Source organism: Zootoca vivipara, chromosome 3 (assembly GCF_963506605.1).
Source record: "Zootoca vivipara chromosome 3, rZooViv1.1, whole genome shotgun sequence".
NCBI lineage: Eukaryota > Metazoa > Chordata > Lepidosauria > Squamata > Lacertidae > Zootoca > Zootoca vivipara.
In genome coordinates, this window is record NC_083278.1 from 100,501,425 (window position 1) to 100,520,941 (window position 19,517).

Here is a 19,517-nt window from a genome sequence, read left to right on the forward strand (position 1 = left end):
CAATACTCACTGTGGGACAAAGAGAAGGAAATCCTGGTCAAGCAACTATATAGCTCTAAATAAAATAAAATAAACTTTAAGAAGTCTACTTTAAAACACAGAGGGAAAGAGAGATTCCAGTGTTTGCACTGAGGCTCCGTGGTTTTTGAAAGTAGAATAACCAATGCAGGCATCCTGAGAAGAGTGCATTGTGTTAAGATTGAAATGTATCAGTTGCTGAAGAGCTTGATAGTGCTGGAGGCCTGGGCAGCATGTGACACACAGCTGCTTGGTTTTTTCCAGAGAACACCCTGGCAAAACCATGTTGTAATAAGCCTCTCGCTGCCTGTGCAACATTCAGCATTATCTCATTGACCTACTTATCAATAAAGAGGAAAGCCAGAAGTTTAGCTGCGGCTTCTGCCAAGCGCTGTGGAACAGATTTCGAGACGATAGCAGAAGGGAGACCAGCACTGCAATACCCTCATTAGAGATGGGGGGGGGAGATTGTTGTCTCTCTCCCCCCCCCCTCTTGCTTGAGAATCTCTGATCTGTCTTATTGGGGAAAGGGACAGATAATAGCGCAATCCCTGAAACTGAACCTCAAAACCATTTATGGAGACTCTTAGGGAGAGCGGGAGAGGGAGGAATTCCTTCTGGTTTCACCTGAGTCTGAAATGATTCCTTTCACGGGAGACAACGGCAGCAAGGGCGGCCGGGTCTGTGTCTATCAACCTCCTCCTCAGCTAAAGCGGGTAATGGATAATTTTGATAACTGGAGCCACGGCTAATGCGTCAACTCATTCAGAGCCAGAAAGGGCACCACTACTGACTTTTAGCAGATAGTTTGCAAGGTCTCCGCAGTTGTCACATTGGCTGCATCTCGTTGGGGGGAGCAGCTGTTTTGTCCCGAACAATTGAGATCATTGTGCCGGAGAACGCGGAGAAGCCGCCGGCAGAATGTAGGACATGCCAAGAATCTGCGGACAAAGGCACTCGGAAGCTGTGTCAGGCCTCGCCTGGGCTCATAATATGGTCTCAGCATGAAAAATAAATGAGCGACATCTGCTTAAGCTTTTAAGAGCACCACATGCACGGCAAACCATTAGCCACTGGGTGGAAACTGGGTGACAGGATGCGGAGACCGGGCCCTTTAATGAGCCACAAAGTGGAAGGAAGACTTTCCTGGATTGGGGAGGAATGGAATGAGATGGAGAGGATTGTGTGTCCAAATGGTCAGAATGGCCGTTTCATGCGGTTCGGTGCATTCGGACATGGGGAACATGCGTTAGTTTTCCTGACCATAATGCTGGTCCCGTTTTTTAATGGTCCTTTCACAGTGCAGAACCTAGATTCAGGTAGGTAGCCGTGTTGGTATGATGCAGTAGAAATATTTTAAAATTTTTAAAAAATGTAAGAAAGAGGGCCCCTACCCCTGGTCTAGGCTGCAATGGGATAAATGGGGGAGATCCAGGGGAACCCCATTTTAATGAGCCCTGAAACCAAATGGATTTACTGTTCTTGAACTATAGGGAACAGTGGGGTTCAGCCCTGCTCTAATACAGCGGCTCCCTTAAGCTATTGCTTTGGAAGGCTGCAAGGGGACATGAATTGGCTATATCACGATTTGAGAGCCAGTGTGGTGTAGTGGTTAGAGTGTTGGACTAGGACCTTGGAGACTAGGGTTCGAATCCCCACTCAGCCATGAAGCTCACTGGGTGGCCTTGGGCCAGTCACTGCCTCTCAGCCTGACCACCTGACAGAGATATTGTGGGGATTGTATGAGGAGGGGGGGGAAACCAGTGCTATTTTTCTATTTTTTTAAAAAAAGAGGTGCCGGAACTCACCACGAATGCCTCTCTCTTATTATGGCAATGGCGCCCACCTGAGATGTGCCGTAACTGAGTTCTAGCAAGTTTTGGCTGAAAAAAAGCCCCAGAAAGAACCATTGAGCTTCTTGTTGAAAAATATGGGATTTATATTAAACAATAATAATAATAATAATAATAATAATATTAGAGAAGTTCAGCAACAGGGCTTGTGGATTTCATTACAGTCATACCTCGGTTTAAGTAAGCTTCGGTTTGAGTACTTTCAATTTAAGTACTCCGTGGACCCGTCTGGAACGGATGAATCCACTTTCCATTACTTTCCATGGGAAAGTTCGCTTCAGGTTAAGTACGCTTCAGGTTATGTACAGACTTCTGGAACCAATTGTGTTTGTAAACCGAGGTACCACTGTATATTTCTTCCCGTAATTTGATCACCGACTACCTATTAGTTTAAAAACAAGAAGAGTAAGTTAGGGGGTGGCTCAGGCAATTCCCACTATTCAATGTAAGGAAGGTGAGAATCTTAGGAGGGCAGAGACATTTTCCTCTCGTTAAATCTGGCAATCTTAACAATCTGAAAAATATGAGTTTTGTCTGCTGGACTGGCCAGGAGCTGGTCTGCCAGCTATTGCTACTTAGCACATCTCTAGCTGCCTGCAGGAGTGCAGAAGCTGAAGGTTTGGAATCTGATGTTCATAGGCCATTTTAGGATGGACACACACACACACACACAGAGAGAGAGAGAGAGAGAGAGAGAGAGACTGCTAGGTTGCCTTCACACATTGGCACTTTAAGTGGCTTATAACATTGTAACACCAGTAAGTGTCCACACCACTTACTGTTTTTGAAAATGCTTCAGTGCCATTTAAAGTATTTTACCCTGGGTCATCTCCCAAGGTGGTCTGGAATAAAGAGCATTAACCTAATGCAGTGTAAAACATAGTGTAAATGCGTTAAGCACTTTGAGCAGCCCCCCCCCCTTTCTGGGCCACAGCCATCCCAGCATGCTTCAGGGCTGAGCAGGAAAAAGGAAAAAGCTCAGATTGTTACCTCACTGTTGTTGTTTTAATTGACAGAGAATGAATGCACCCTCCCAGCAGCTGCACAGCAAGCAGAAATTCAACAGGTAAAGCTCTCCGTCACTGAATTTCCATGCCGGGAAAAGAATTGCCTAGAGAACAACTGGCTTGCCGTACATTCCATGCTGAAAGCATTGAAAAGCCCAGTGAGTGAAAGTGTGGCAATGCTCAACACTGCCTAGGAGACATGGATTCCGAAAGGTGCTCTCTGCTGGTGAGCATCTCAAAGAAATGGCTTCCCTAATTTCAGCCCCCATGAATTATGGGTGCCATTGTGGCTCTAGTTTTAATACTGTTCAGAACATAATAAGAGCCTGCTGGATCTGAGACACTTTGATTTGGGCCAGTTTTTGTGGCCCGTGTTTATTTATTCTGAAGATTTATGCCTAGGTTTTGTACCCCCCATCAATCAAAGAACGATAGAATTGTAGAATTGGAAGGGACCCCAAAGGTCATGTAGTTTAACTCCCTGCAATGCAGGGATCTTGGCTAAAGCATCCATGACAGGTGGCCATCCAACCTCTGATTAAAAACCTCCAAGGAAGGAGAGTCCACAGTCTCCCAAGGGAGACTGTTCCACTGCCAAACAGCTCTTACTGTCAGAAAGCTCTTCCATATGTTTAGTTGGAATCTGCTTTCTTGTAACTTGAAGCCATTGGTTCGAGTCCTACCCTCCAGAGCAGGAGAAAACAAGCTTGTGACAGTCCTTGAGATATTTGAAGGTGGCTATCAGACCTCCCCACAGTCTCCTCTTCTCCAGGATAAACATACCCAGCTCCCTCAACCGTTCCTCAAAAGGCTTGGTTTCCAGACCCTTGATCACCTTGGTTGCCCTCCTCTGCACTCATTCCAGCTTGTCAACGCCCTTCTTATACTGTGGTGCCCAGAATTGGACACGGTACTCCAGGTATAGTCTGTCCAAGGCAGAATAGAAGAAGCTGTTTAAATCAGCTTACAAATATGAAAGCCAACCTAAATGCAAGAATGATCCAACAGTTAAAACATACGTTATAACCCATGAAAAACAAATGGCAATCAATATATTACGCAGCAACAGAATACAAAGCTTGCTTCAAAAGGGATGGTTTCTATTTCTAGTGCAACATAAAGAAAGAGGAAGATCGTCTAACTAAGCTCAAGTGGTAAGGAGTTCCACTTCTAGGGTGCCACCACAGAAAAAGCCCCCTCGTGTGTTCTAACCCCTTTCTCTCTTGTTCTAAGCAGAGCAGTAGTGGATGGCAGGATGGGGCAAGGTGCTTACCTGTCCTCCCAACAGAAGACTCTCTGCTGCTTACCAGGAGGAAGAGTGAGAGGGCTAAGGGAGTGGAGAGGCTGGCCCAGTGCAAACACACTGTCAAGAGCTCTGTATTGACTCTGCCACTGCATTCGCACAGCATCAACCTCTGCCGCTTAGCCCCTCACACTCTCCTACGGTACTTGGTAAGTTGCAGCGGCTCTGTTGCTGGGGGGCCAGGTAAGCATTCTGCCTCTCCCCACCATCTGCTATAGGAGATTCTTTCATGGTATTATGATAAATTATTTTAATAGTTTCTTTGCAAATCTCCCAGAGCTTGTGCACGGGACCTAATATAAGGAGACCATTTCCTGTGGGCCTGTATTTATTGTGTGCTTCGTCTATCTTCAGCTTCTTAATTTCCATCCTGGGTAGCTTTTGAGTAAATAGCTTTTAAACTGAGACTCCTTCGCTGCTTCACCAGCACATTTGTGCTCCTGGCAGGCAGTAAAAGTGAGAGACGTTAGGCAATCTTTTGTTTTGAAAAGTCACTCTGCTCTTGGGATACGGGTGAAACATCAAAAATAGATGGGAGTTTCACAAAAGGATGAGCCAGTGTGGTTTGACAGTCAAGCGTGTTGGAGAGAACTGGGTTCAAATAGCCACTCAGCTACAAAGCTCGTTGGATGAGCTTGGGCCAGTTACTACATTTCAGACTAATCTACCTGAAGTAGTTATATAATAGGATAAAAGTAGGGGAACAGGCCCGGCTCTAGGTAGACCCCCGGTGGCGCAGGGCACCATGGCGCCGGCCCGCCAGAAAGGCGCCGCGAGCTGCGCCCGCCCGCTGGCCGGCCGATCCGCCGGTCCGTCGCGCAGCTGCGCCCACCCGCCCACTGCGCTGGGAAACGGGGCGGGAGGGCGCCAGAGAGATCGCGCTGTGCCTGCCCGCCCACCCGCCGCTGCGCCCACCGCGCTGGGAAACGGGGCGGGAGGGCGCCGGAGAGATCCGGCGCACCACAGCGGCAGGGGCGTTTAAGACGGCCCTGTAGGGGAAGGTATACTCCCTGTGAGCTTCTTAGCGGTGGTGCAATCAGGGTAGGACTTGGGTGGCAGACGTTAAAGTCCCCACACAGCAGAATGAACATAGGGACCCCCTAGCTCAGCATCATGTTCTCACAATGGCCAACCAGAAGCTCATATCTCACATATCTCATCAGGTGGGTGTGGCCTGTGAGCCAAACTGGAACTCCAGCTGGGGTTAATTAAACTGCTGCGTCAGAAGATCCTGTTGCTGCTGTAAGGTAGGTCAGTATTATTGTTCCTATATTTCCAGGTCAGGAAAAGAAAGTGACTTCCCTGAATCTATCATGTGAGTTCATGGAAGAGGTGAGAATCAAACCCAGGGCTCCCAGAAGAGTCTCTCGACTGTGCTATTCCAGAATCGAGAGCACACCAGTGCAAGTAGATGAATAGGTACCGCTGCGGTGGGAAGATAAATGGTGTTTCTGTGCACTCTGGTTTCCATCACAGTGTCCTTTTGTGCCAGAAGCAGTTTAGTCATGCTGGCCACATGCCCCGGAAAGCTGTCTGTGGACAAAAGCCAGCTCCTTCAGCCTGAAAGCAAGATGAGTGCCACAACTTTGACTGGACTTAACCATACAGGGGTCCTTTACCTTTACCTTACCAGCAATAATAAAAATATGGAGACGCACTGAAGCGTGTTTTTAATATTCTGTTGGGAGCCACCCAGAATGGCTGGGGAATAAATAATAAATTGTTGTTGTTGTTGTTGTTGTTGTTGTTGTTGTTGTTGTTGTTGTTATCCTGGGAGATAACATCTGTGTCTTCTGCCCCATTTGACTGCTTCAATCAGTGGAACCAGCACCATTACAAGTGCTATACAGAATCAAAGAGTTGCAGAGTTAGGAGGGACCAAGTGGGTCATCTAGTCCAACCCCCTGTAATGCACGAATCTTTTGCCCAACGTGGGGCTCGAACCCATGACCTTGAGGTTAAGCATCTCATGCTCTGCTGACCGAGCTACAATAACTGTTCTGCGTTTGTAAGAACTCAGTCATTTAGTGTGGTAGCTCTTAACACTTTGAAACTCCCTGCCTACTGATATCAGGTAGGAAACTTCACTGTACAGTTCTGTTTACACAAGCCTACCCAGATGTTTAGAAAGTTGGTGCCAGTTTTAATCTGTTTTTAGTCTCTTGTTATTTTAACTTTTTGAATGTCTTAAATGGTTGATTTTTCTTATTGAAATGTTACTGTTTTTTCTCTGAGGTTTTTTTTTATAAAAAAATCAAGCAGTGTATAAATTTTATTAAAAAAATAAATAAGATCTGGGACTTAAACTCTTGGAATGTCATCTGAGCCATTTTACTCAGATCAGAGTGCAAGAGGGCAGGGACCATATAGCACCAGTCTTAAAGAACCTACATTTCGAAGCACAATTCAAATTGTTGGCACTGACCTTTAAAGCCCTAAATGGCATCTCCACCCACATTGTTCAGCCTGGACACTGAGCTCCATCTCCAAGGGCCTTCTGGCAGGTCCCTTATTGTGAGAAGAGACAGAGGGCCTTCTCGGTAGTGGTGCCCTCCCTATGGAACGCCCTCCCATCAGATGTCAAGGATATGAGTAAATATATACTGTAACCTTCAGAAGACATCTGAAGGCAGCTCTGTATAGGGAGGCATTTTAAGGTTTAAAGTTTTACTGTGTTTTTATATTTTGTTGCACAGAGTGGCAACCCAGTCAGATGGGCAGGGGGCAAATAAAAACTGTTGTTGTTGTTGTTGTTGTTGTTGTTGTTGTTGTTGTTGTTGTTGTTCATTACATTGTTAAGTGGCTGCATACAATTCTGAAGAGAGAGCCAGGAGCAACAGGTTGCTTTTGAGGGGAGAATCATTTGCATGAAATAGCAAGCATTGCAAGTGCCACTGCTGAGTTATTTATCACAGCTATGTTATATAATAACCAGTCTCCACAGGACAGAAACCTAATAAAGGGGCATTTAAGTCAGGGGGAAAGCAGCCTAACAGGTAACCATCCATCAGAATGCAGGCACACATGTTATTATGCAGAGTGCCATATAAGCAATGCTTCCTTCTGTCCCTTTTTTTAATGCAGCATCTGTACACAGACAGGAGCGCCCACTGAGGAATGCCTCATCTATTGCGGTCAGCGACTGGTGGCTTGCTGATTCCTGAACGCGTATTCTCCGTTTTACCAGCAGATGGCGCTGAGACTTTATATTCTGCAAGCCTTTCTGGAAAGAAAATACTGTACGTACCGCGCTACGTACCTTGACAAAACCGAAACGAATGTTGCCCCAAGGCCACCTTAATAATATGAAAGGATTAGCTGAAAACTTAATAAATAAAAATAAAATAAAATAAGGTTTGGAAATAAAACTGCAGAGGAGAAGATGAAGTTTTAACCCATGCACAGACTCAGAGTCAGACAGTTTTCTGGCCATTTGCAGCTTTCCCCACAGAAGGAAATGAAAGTCATCCTTTTGGGAAGAATGAAAACTTCTGAAGAAAAGGGGTGGGGTGGGAAGGGCCAAGGTTCAATCCCTGCCAACGTCATCTCCAGGGCAGGAATGCCTAATGGTTCCCCAGGCCTTCTTCTGTCATGGAGGCTTTAGCTGAGATAGTGAGATTCCTTCATTGCAAAGGGTTGGGCTAGATCAGTGATGGGCAAACTTTTGAACTTGGTGTGTCAAAATTCGCCAAAAACAGAGCATAACTCGGGTGGTGTGTCACTTCAAGAAAAAACAACCCATAATTTCACGATATTTATAGTTTAAATAACAAGAATGTATAATTGTAATATATAACTGTATTTAATAAATCAAGAACTAATTATTTGACAAAACCAAACCAAAAAACCCTTATTTATCACAACGTGCCCAGAGTTGTTGAGCTTTTTTGGCGGAGCTGCTGACCAAAGTTTTGGAGGTTTTTTTGGGGGGGGGTGCAAAAATTGCTCTGCTTTTTTGGGGGGGTGCCCCAAAGCTGCTGCGCTTTTTGGGGGGAAAGAGAACAGAAATAATTGGTGAATAATTCATTCACTGGAACTAACACGCAGCACTGACATAGTCTGCCAAAGCGCCAAAAAACCAGCACAGAATGGGTTAAAAAATGAACACTGTTACACCCAATCAAAGCGCCAGAAAAAACAGCACAGAAAGGGTTAAAAACCAATCTCTGGCTACCAGCAACAACAACAACAAAAGGACCTGGGTTTTAATAGCTGAGACAATGGCTTTTAACAGTGGAGACAAGGAGGAGTGGGAGAACAAATGCGGGAAAACAACAACAACAGCGCAAATGGGCCGATAGGGCGCGTGCCAGCAGTGAGGGTTCTGCGTGTCACGTCTGACACGCATGTCATAGGTTCGCCATCACTGGGCTAGATGCTCCCTTCGAGCTCTACAATTCTGAGATTTTATGATTCTGTGAAACAGAGCACCCATTGTGCTGGCATTTTCCTTCCCTCCTGGGGGCCACATGTTCATGGTGGGGAACGAATGCGAATTTTACCTTTGCGCTGCAGGGCAGTATATGCGTGTTCTCACAGACTCCTCTCCATCTTCAATCTAGGCAAGCAAGAGTCACGATCAGAGGTCAAAGGACACATTCCCATCAGGGAAGAAGACTGAAGGGGTAGGTGTGCAAAGCAGGGCCAGTAATGGGTGCGGCTGGGGAGTGGGGAGGGGCTGGGGGAAATCCCAAGGGCCAGAGAGAGAGGCACGGGGGACACAATTGCCCCCAGGCCTGAGGTTCCCGATCCGTGCTTTCAACCGAACCACACATGTAATAACAATAATCAGTGCTTTTTTCTTTAAAACAAATATTTAGGGGTACAGTCATACCTCGGTTTAAGTACGCTTCAGTTTGAGTAGTCTACTTTCAGTTTAAGTACTCTGCGGACCGTCTGGAACGGATTAATCCACTTTCCATTACTTTCAATGGGAAAGTTCGCTTCAGGTTAAGTACAGACTTCCGGAGCCAATTGTGTACTTAAACTGAGGTACCACTGTACTCTCATTTAGACTCAAGAAAACCACCATTTTATAGTTCAAATTGGGGCAGGGGGAATACAGTAAATGGACAAAAGTACGAAGATTCACAAAATGTTTAGGGGTATGCATACCCCTGCGTACCCCCAGAAAAAAGCACTAATAATAATAATAATAATAATAATAATGTACTATTATTTATATACTGAGTCCAGTATTGTATTGTATTGTATTGTATTGTATTGTATTGTATTGTATTGTATTGTATTGATTGTATTGTTGGAACTCAAGGCGGCTTACAGATAAAAACAATAAACATTTAAAACACTAAAAACATAAAAATAAATAAATACAACTAAACTTTGATTAAAAATATAAATATATATACATTAAAAATAATATATAAATTATAAAAATATTTATAAATTAAAAATATATACATATATAAAATCTGTTTAAAGCATACCAATAACTACAGTAAAAACAGCCCTTTCATTAAAAGCTAGTCAGTTCCCAGAGGCCTGTTGGAACAAGAAGGCTGTCAATTAAATGACAGCAAGGAGGGAGCCAGTCTAGCTTCTCTATAGGTGTTCCAGTCTGGGAGCAGCCACGGAGTAAGCCAGTGTTGTGAGCTCTGGCTGGCAGTTGCTGTCCTAGATCTTGGGCAGAGGTCTGTCTAGCAACCTGCTTCCTGAGTCATTAACTGGAGTGCCAGTGATTTTGCAAGGCACCTGCTCCATCCCTGCTCCCTACCCCTGAACCAAGGCCGAGGGGTTAAAAGCATTGCATTGCTCCCAGTGCCTTTCATCTCATATTTGTTGTTGTTTAGTCGTTTAGTCGTGCTCTTGGAGCTCCAAAAGTAGATCTATGGCAATGAATGTGTTCCTTCTTTGTGCATTATGATGTATAAAGTCATGTTGTTGTTGTTTTGTCGTTTAATCGTGTCCGACTCTTTGTGGCCCCATGGACCAGAGCACGCCAGGCACTCCTGTCTTCCACTGCCTACCGCAGTTTGGTCAGACTCATGTTGGTAGCTTCGAGAACACTGTCCAACCATCTCGTCCTCTGTTGTCCCCTTCTCCTTGTGTCCTCAATTTTCCCCAACATCAGGGTCTTTTCCAGGGAGTCTTCTCTTCTCATGAGATGGCCAAAGTATTGGAGCCTCAGCTTCAGGATCTGTCCTTCCAGTGAGCACTCAGGGCTGTTTTCCTTAAGAATTGATACTGTATATTCCTGTGTATTTTGATCTTCTTGCTGTCCATGGGACTCTCAAGAGTCTCCTCCAGCACTATAATTCAAAAGCATCAATTCTTCGGCGTTCAGCCTTCTTTATGGTCCAGCTGTCACTTTTATATAGAACACTCCTAATCTGTGTCTACTCAGAAGTAAGTCCTGTTGGATTCAATGGGGCTTACACCCAGGTAAGTGAGTCTAGAACTGGAGCCTAAAGCACTCATGTGAGTTGTTTAAAATCCACGTCTTTGGTTGAAAAGTAACAAGAGTTTCCTTCCCTCTTTTTTTTGCAGCAAGAATATTTGTGAATATTCTGTGGTATGTTGGCAGTTCAGTCAACGGCTTGAAGCAAAGAGGAGCATCCAGGCTAAAAGTGATAAACAGGAAGGTTTTTAGCCTGTTAAATGGTATGTTCTGGGATCACCAGAGCAACCATACCTTTAAATAAGTTTACATGAAAATGGATCTCTGTCAATACGTGCATAAGAAAAGAGCAGTGTTTTCTGTGTACTCTTGAGTGTTTGGTTGTTGTTGTTGTTTTTATCTGCTGGTGCATCTCTAAGCTAATATATTTACTGATATAATCCTCCCAGGCAAGCCTTAGTTAGGCCACCAGCTTCTTCAATGTGTGCCTGGTATTTCTCAATGAGTGAGCCAAACCTGGCACTGTTTGCCATGCCGTGCATTAGCTGTATCGGGTAACAGAAATGGTGCCATGTAATGTCCTGTAATAGGAGAGGTGCTTATAAACACTGGATTTAAAGGCTATGCTTGTGACCTTCCAGCAGATGGAGGCAAAATTAATTAATGAATTGCTAGATCTTAGTCATGCACTTTCTTTAATCAAATGCTAAATGAGTGCAGGAGGCAGAGGAACGTAAGCAGGGGGAAATCAAGCAAATCTGCACAGCTAAAATAACTAGAGCGACACCAGGGATTTGACGGACCCTGTAAATATTATTAAATGGGGAATCTTTAAAAAAACTCATCTTAGAGACCTCGTGTCTGCCCAGTACAGACATTCGAAGGAAGAACAACAAAGAATCTTGTAGCCCCTTAAAGGCTGCAAAAGCATAAGCCTTCAGGTATAATAGCCCACTTCATCAGGTGAGTCAAGTTTAACCCTAAATAAGCAGGCAAATTATACATTGGTCATTTTGTTTTTATTTAAAGCAGGAATTCCTAACCCATGAGCCGTATCCACCCCTCCAAAAAAAAGTTTTGTCACCCCCAAACCTATCCAAATTTGTTCGTCTCGCCAGAGTGGTACATGCTCTAGTTATCTCTCACTGGACTACTGCAATGTGCTCTACGTGGGGCTACCTTTGAAGGGGATCCAGAAACTACAACTAATCCAGAATGCGGCAGCTAGCCTGGTGATTGGGAGCGGCCGCCGAGACCATATAACACCGGTCCAGAGAGACTTGTATTGGCTCCCAGTATGTTTCCGAGCACAATTCGAAGTGCTGGTGCTGACCTTTAAAGCCCTAAACGGCCTCAGCCCAGTATACCTGAATGAGTGTCTCCACCCCATCGTTCAGCCCAGACACTGAGGTCCAGCTCCGAGGGCCTGGGTGGCTCTCTCACTGCAAGAAGTGAGGTTACAGGGAACCAGGCAGAGGGCCTTCTCGGTGGTGGCACCCACCCTGTGTAACACCCTCCCATCAGATGCCGAAGAAATAAAGAACTACCTGACTTTTAGAAGACATCTGAAGGCAGCCCTGTTTAGGGAAGTTTTTGGTGTTTGATGTTTTATTCTGTTTAATATTCTGTTGGGAGCCACCCAGAGTGGCTGTGGAAACCCAGCCAGATGGATGGGGTATAAATAACAAATTATTCTTATTGTCATTATTTAAATATATAAAATTGACAGCCCCCACAGGAAACCTGTGATGCCATGATGCCAAAAATTGTTTACGACCTCCCAATTTTCCCCCAATCATCCTCATATAAAACAGCTATAAAATCCATATAGTACAATAATGAGAGGGAAGTACAAGCAATTGCTGTTCAGCCCCTATCCCTGGCTTCTGAGACTGGCCACACCCTTTGCAGTCAAAAGGACTAGAAACTTGTAAACTTAGGATGTTCCACAGCAGGGGGGAATGGTCCATTAGGCCCACGAACCTCAATCTGCCCTCAGCAAACTCCCACCTGTCTGCCTTCTTCCTTCCTTCCTTCCTTCCTTCTTTCTTTCCTTCCTCCCTCCCTCCCTCCCTCCCTCCCTCCCTGTTTAGGGAAGTTTTTAATGTGTGACATTTTAATGTATTTTAATCTTTGTTGGAAGCCGGCCAGAGTGGCTGGGGAAACCCAGCCAGATGGGTGGGGTACAAAATTATTATTATTATTATTATTATTATTATTATTATTATTATTATTATTATTACAACCAGTCCTGGGGATTGCACAGGCTGCCATACCCTTCCTCCTTATCCACAGCATTGCCCTTGTAGAACTCAGCACAGAGGAGGAGGGAATACTAGAATTTATCAGCTCTGCCTGTTCATTGACTCTGCCTCTACGTATTGTTGGGCTCACTGCCTTCTGCCCTACCGGTTCGAATAAGCACCAGCCACCACGGATCCCTTGTTTAATCTGACTGGCAGCAGTTCTCCAGGACCTCAAGGAAAGAATGACTTCCACCTCCTGAGCCTCTTAAACTGGAGGTCCCAGTTTAAACTGGAGACTTAAAACTATTTAAACTGGAGACTTTCATCATGCAAAGCATATGCCCTGCAACTGAGCTATGGTCCTTTCCCTGTACCACACCCTTCCCTAGCCTGATGCCTTCCAGATCTTTGTTTGTTCAATAATCATCATAGAAAAAGATATAAAAGGAAAATTCCTGGATGCCAAGATCCAAGCTTGAGGCAAGTACCCTTTGGTGAGAGAACCCCATCAGAGATTGAAAGACACAAAACATGCGGCAAAATAAAGTGGGGAATTGCAGGCTGTTAGACCTTTAAAGTGAGTTCCAAAGTTTCTCTCTTCCCCTAGAATAGAAAAAGACCAGACGTTTGGTAAGTTACAAATGGTTTACTTACAAACTCTCCAAAGGTCAGATTCATGTGCTTTTTCCAGACAGCATTCAGAAAAATGTTGTGCAGGCAGCAAAGCTTCGTCTAGTTCCATAGTGCTTTGATACTTTTTGTAGACATGTCAGCAACAAACTGGAGAGCCAGTGTGGTGTAGTGGTTCAACTGTTGGACTAAGACTTACGAAACTTACAAGACCAGGGTTCGAATTCATACCATGATGGTTTCACTGGCTGACTTTGGGGCAGTCTGAGCCTCTAAGCAGAACCTACCTCACAGAGTTGTTGTGAGGATTAAATGAGGAGCGCAGACCCATATACACCACCTTGAGCTCGATGGAGAAAAATGTGGTATATAAATGCAATAAAAGGTAAAGGGACCCCTGACCATTAGGTCCAGTCGTGACCGACTCTGGGGTTGTGGCGCTCATCTCGCGTTATTGGCCGAGGGAGCCGGCGTATAGCTTCCAGGTCATGTGGCCAGCATGACAAAGCTGCTTCTGGCGAACCAGAGCAGCACACGGAAATGCCGTTTACCTTCCTGCCAGAGTGGTACCTATTTATCTACTTGCACTTTGATGTGCTTTCGAACTGCTAGGTTGGCAGGAGATGGGACCAAACAACGGGAGCTCACCCCATCGCGGGGATTCGAACTGGCGACCTTCTGATCGGGAAGCCTTAGGATCTGTGGTTTAACCCACAGCGCCACCCACGTCCCTATATATAAATGCAATAAATAAATGTAAATACTAATAATACTAATAATAATAATGTGAATGTTGAGGACTTGTATATCAATGAGAATTGGTTTTAGCATGTCATTCCCCACCCCCACCCCGGTCCCCGCACACCATGTCTCTTTTCTGACAGCCCCTTCTGGGCTCTGGGATTGAGTTACACAAGGCTGTGTGTGTAACAGATATCAGCCACAAGCTCCCTGCAGCCGTGAAAGCTCTCCCACCATACCCGGTCATACCTGTTTTCTTCTGAATAGAAACCAATGAAAGTTGTGCTTTGCTTTCCTTTTCCTTCTCCTGTTTTCGTTAAGTGCAGAACGGAGCCCCTTTGTTCTCCCTTAAGTCCTGGTTACAGGAGAAGGTTTGCTGTTTCGCCCAAGCGTGACTCAAAGGTGACCTGATCTTTCTGGGAAAGAACGGCCCTAGCCTAGCCTCACCAGCCCAGCCCAGCCCAGCCAGGTCCAATCAAGCACAGGTCTGTGGCAAACAGCAGCAAGAGCCAATGTTGACACGGGGGCTTAAACTCCCATGCAACTCCCAAGACTGAGTGGCACCGGGGGAATCGGCCTGATCCATGGGTCACATTGGGGGTTGGATGGGTCCTGGTTGACGCAACTCTATTTTTCTTCTTGTAAGTTGCAATGTTCTGGTGTAGGTCCATGTCCTAGGGCAGGCTATTGTCCTGCAGTGGCTAGGGTGTCATATATGCAGCAGTGATGTAAGGATTCAAAACCCCAATGTGCCACAAAACTCACTTGTTTTGCCAGACTCTCTCCTTCCCCCCCCCCCCACGCCTGATCAACTTTAACAGGATTGTTGTGAGGATCAAAGGGATGGGGAAATTGTGTATGCTGCCCCAAGCTTCTTTGAGGAAATGTGGTATACCTGAAGGAGCGTCTCCACCCCCATCGTTCAGCCCGGACACTGAGGTCCAGCGCCGAGGGCCTTCTGGCGGTTCCCTCGCTGCGAGAAGTGAGGTTACAGGGAACCAGGCAGAGGGCGGTAGTGGCGCCTGCCCTGTGAAACGCCCTCCCAGCAGATGTCAAGGCAATAAGCAACTATTTTACTTTTAAAAGACAACTGAAGCCGGCCCTGTTTAGGGAAGTTTATAATGTTTGATGCTGTATTGTTTTGGTTGGAAGCCACCCAGAGTGGCTGGGGAAGCCCAGCCAGATGGGCGGGGTATAAATAATAAATGTATTATTATTATTATTATTATTATTATTATTATTATTATTATTAGAAACAAGTGAGCTGCCTTAAATGTGTTCAGGCCACTTGCACATGCAACCCAGTACTATTTACTCTGACCAGCAGCAGTCTCAGGGTCTCAAACAGAGGACTTTCTTGAACCTGGATGACCTTCTGCATGCAACACAGGAATGTATACATGATGTTCACACAGAACATGAGTGTTCCATGTGCCTCTCAATAATAATAATAATAATCATAGCAATACCAGCAGCAACAACAACAACATTTACTAACACACACACACACACACACACTGCTCATCCGGCTGGGTTGCCCCAACCACTCAGGGTGACTTCCAACACATATAAAAACACAAAGCAGTTTTTTTGTGGCAGTGAATGGAAGCAGGCTCTGCATATAGGGGCTCCAAGCAGAGCTTTGGAGCAAGGCAATCCTCCTGATGCCTTCAGGAAGCAAGAAGAAGAAGAAGAAGAAGAAGAAGAAGAAGAAGAAGAAGAAGAAGAAGAAGAAGAAGAAGAAGAAGAAGAAGAAGAAGAAGAAGAAGAAGAAGAAGAAGAAGAAGAAGAAGAAGACCCACTTTCTCCTATGTGATCCTCATCCATTTAGATAATCTTCAGAGGCTTAGGGACTGGGCAGAGGAGGAATGGTGGTAGAGAACATCTCCCCAGCCTGACCCTTCCAGAGAAGAAGGAGACAGTTCATATTTACAACAGGGGTTTGAGGGAGATCACAGCTCAGAGGAAGATGAGGGGAGAAGTTGGGAAACGATGGGAGAGGAGGCAGAGCTGGAGTAGTTGTCTGACACTTTATCACTAGAAAGCATTCCAGACCCTCCATCTCCCAGAACCCAGCGAGCCTTAAAAGTAGAAGAGCAAAGGGCTCAGAAGCAAAGGGCCACCCATAGAAGGGATGACGAATGAGGAAGTTGGAAAGATGGAAGATGGGAGATTACTCGGAGCAACACCATTAATCCGAGATGCTGCATTTCTAAGCCTCTCCCTGGGAATATTGAATAAAATGCTGTTGGTCAGAACTTTCCCTGGTCTTGTCCATTCCTGGCAACCTGCTGTGGGGGCTGGTTCCTCTGTTACCTGACACCAGCACTGGATATGCACTTATGGTAGTGGGTAAGCAGGACATGTTCTGCTCAGCTGCAGCACCTAGACTTTGGAAATCCTTGCCACTCTTCAGCAAGCTCTTAAATACCGGTAATTGTTTTGTTTGTTTGTTTTTAAAAAAATCTTCACCATGCTTATGGTTTTAAATAATGCCCTGCCTACCTAAATCCTTGCTGCTATCTCTATTTTTGTTAATTTGTAATGGTGTTGTTTGGTTTTATCCATGATTTCCTTGACTGATTGTTTGATAGCCCAAGCAGAGTAAAGCAAAGGGCATAGAGCTGTAATAGTAATTATATTTCTTATATCCTTATATCTGCTCTTCCATTAGATTGCAGGAGTACATAGGAAGCTGTCTTATACTGAGTCAGTCCCTTGGTCCATCTAGGTTAGTATTGTCTACACTGACTGGCAGCACTGTGGCAGGTTTTAGTTTTATTGATTTTATTTACTAGATTTCTCCCCACTTTTCAACTGGAGCCCTCAATATATGGATAGTGGTGTACTTCCAAAAAAATAATAATGTTATTCCAGGACATGGACTGCTTCGTATTGAAAGGAAGAGAGACAAATTGTTCTGTTCAGTGCCTTTTGTTTGTTTGTTTTTAATTTAGTGAATTATAATTTTTGTTAAGGTTCAAACAAGTGTTTTCAGTTTTGAAACAGAGAGTAATCACACACAGCGTTCTGTTGAGAATGTATGTCTCTGGAATTCCTAATAAGGCAACATATTCCTGAGTAACCACAGAATTGTAGAGTTGGAAGGGACCACGGGGGTCATCTAGTCCAACCCTCTGCAACAGGAATCTTTCAGTCCCACAACCCAGTCATGCTCTACAGACTTAGCCATTTGCTCTAATGCTACTGAACAGCCTAGAGCAGGCATCCCCAAACTGCGGCCCTCCAGATGTTTTGGCCTACAACTCCCATGATCCCTAGATAAGAGGACCAGTGGTCAGGGATGATGGGAATTGTAGTCCAAAATATCTGGAGGGCCGAAGTTTGGGGATGCCTGGCCTAGAGCTTAGTTTTAAACCACTTACATGGCACAGAAGCCATAGCCAGTTCACCAGGGCAGCTGAGAGTTTTCCAAAGGATAATTTGCTTGTGAGACTGGGATCATCCCACTTTGTACTTGCAGGCGTGGTTTTCCTATCACCGATGCCAACTCAGTAAAGACAATTTGCAGATTCATTGGACAAGCATCAAGTGTCAGGAAACAATCAGTCAGGTAACGTAAAGGTAAAGGACCACCCCTGGATGGTTAAGTCCAGTCAAATCCAACTATGGGGTGTGGCACTCATCTCTGCTTTCAGGCTGAGGGAGCCGGCGTTTGTCTGCAGACAGCTTTTCTGGGTCATGTGACCAGCATGACTAAACTGCTTTTGGCGCAATGGGACACCGTGATGAGTGCCAGAGCGCATGGAAATGCTGTTTACCTTCCCGCCACAGCGGTACCTATTTATCTACTTGCACTGGTATGCTTTCGAACTGCAATCAAGCTGTGTTCATCCACATGTGAATCAGAGGTACGTACTCTTTCATACAAATTAATTTTAGGAAAATGTATAAAAATTGAATATATATATATATATATATATATATATATATATATATATACTTTTTAATTCTCTCTATCTATCTATCTATCTATCTATATATATAGTATAATATAATATAAATTATATATAATATAATATACATAATAATATAATATATATTCCATTTTAATACATTTTTTATCCATAGAAACATTTGGAAGTTACTTTATACGGAGCAAGACCACTGGTCCATCTAGCTCAATATTATTCGCAATGACTGGCAACAGCTCTCCAGGGTCTCCAACATGGGGCATTCCCAAAACATAGGAAACTCTAAAACACATTCTGCTTTTTTAAAGGCAGGATTAGAGCATCCCACCTGTTAAAACAGGCCTCAGATAAGTAAAAGCCAAAGGCCTGGCAGAAAAGAAATGCTTTTGCCTGGTGCCTAAATTCTTGTAATGATGACACCAGGTGAGCCTCCTTGGGGTGAGCATTCCAGGAGTGCGGGGCCACCACTGAGAAGGCCTGTTCTTGTGTTGCCACCCTCCGGACCTCCTGTAGAGGTTACCCATAAAGAAGGGTGCCAGGTGATTTGTTGTAGGGTTGAACCTGTGACCTTTGCTTGTAGGATTGAACCTGTGGGCTTTTTCATGTAATGCATATCCTCTACCTCAGTGTTTCTCAACCAGTGTGCCTCCAGATGTTTTGGGACTACAACTCCCATCATTCCTGACCACTGGTCTTGCTAGCTAGGGATGATGGGAGTTGTAGTCCCAAAACATCTGGAGGCACACTGGTTGAGAAACACTGCTCTACCTAGCTCATATTGCACACGAGCTCTGCTCTGAATTATTATTTTAATTCCTTCCCATCTTATTCCCACAGCAATCCTGTGACAAAGTGGAGAGGTGTGTTGGAGGCTTGACCATAAGACCACTAGAAGAACCTGCTAGATCCAGCCAGTGGTCCATCTAATTTAGCATCTTATGTTCACAGTGGGCCAACCAGATGCCCAGAAGCAATCTGCCCTCCCTCCCTCCCCTTCCAGCAGCTGGTATTCAAAAGCATTACTGCCTCTGACAGTTGAGACAGAGCAAAGCCACTTTGTCTAGAAGTCCTTTATAGCCTTATCTTCCATTAATTATTGTAATCCGTCCAAGTTGATGGCCCTCACTGCCTCCAGTGGGAGAAAGTTCCATAGTTTAAATATGTGGTAAGTAAATATTTACCTCCTGTTTGTCCACTCAGGAGCTCAGCCTTTGTGTACAAAATTTCATTGGCATTATCTTCTGAAGGTTCGGCTGCACTTCTTAGCATACTTTCTCAGGAGTCAACCCCATAGAAATCAGTGGGTCTTACCTCTGGAGGATTGCACTGCTAGTTACCAGTCAAGAAGTACATACAGTGGTACCTCGCTAGATGAACGACTCGTGGCACGAAAGAATCGCAAGACGAAAACGTTTTGCGATTTTTT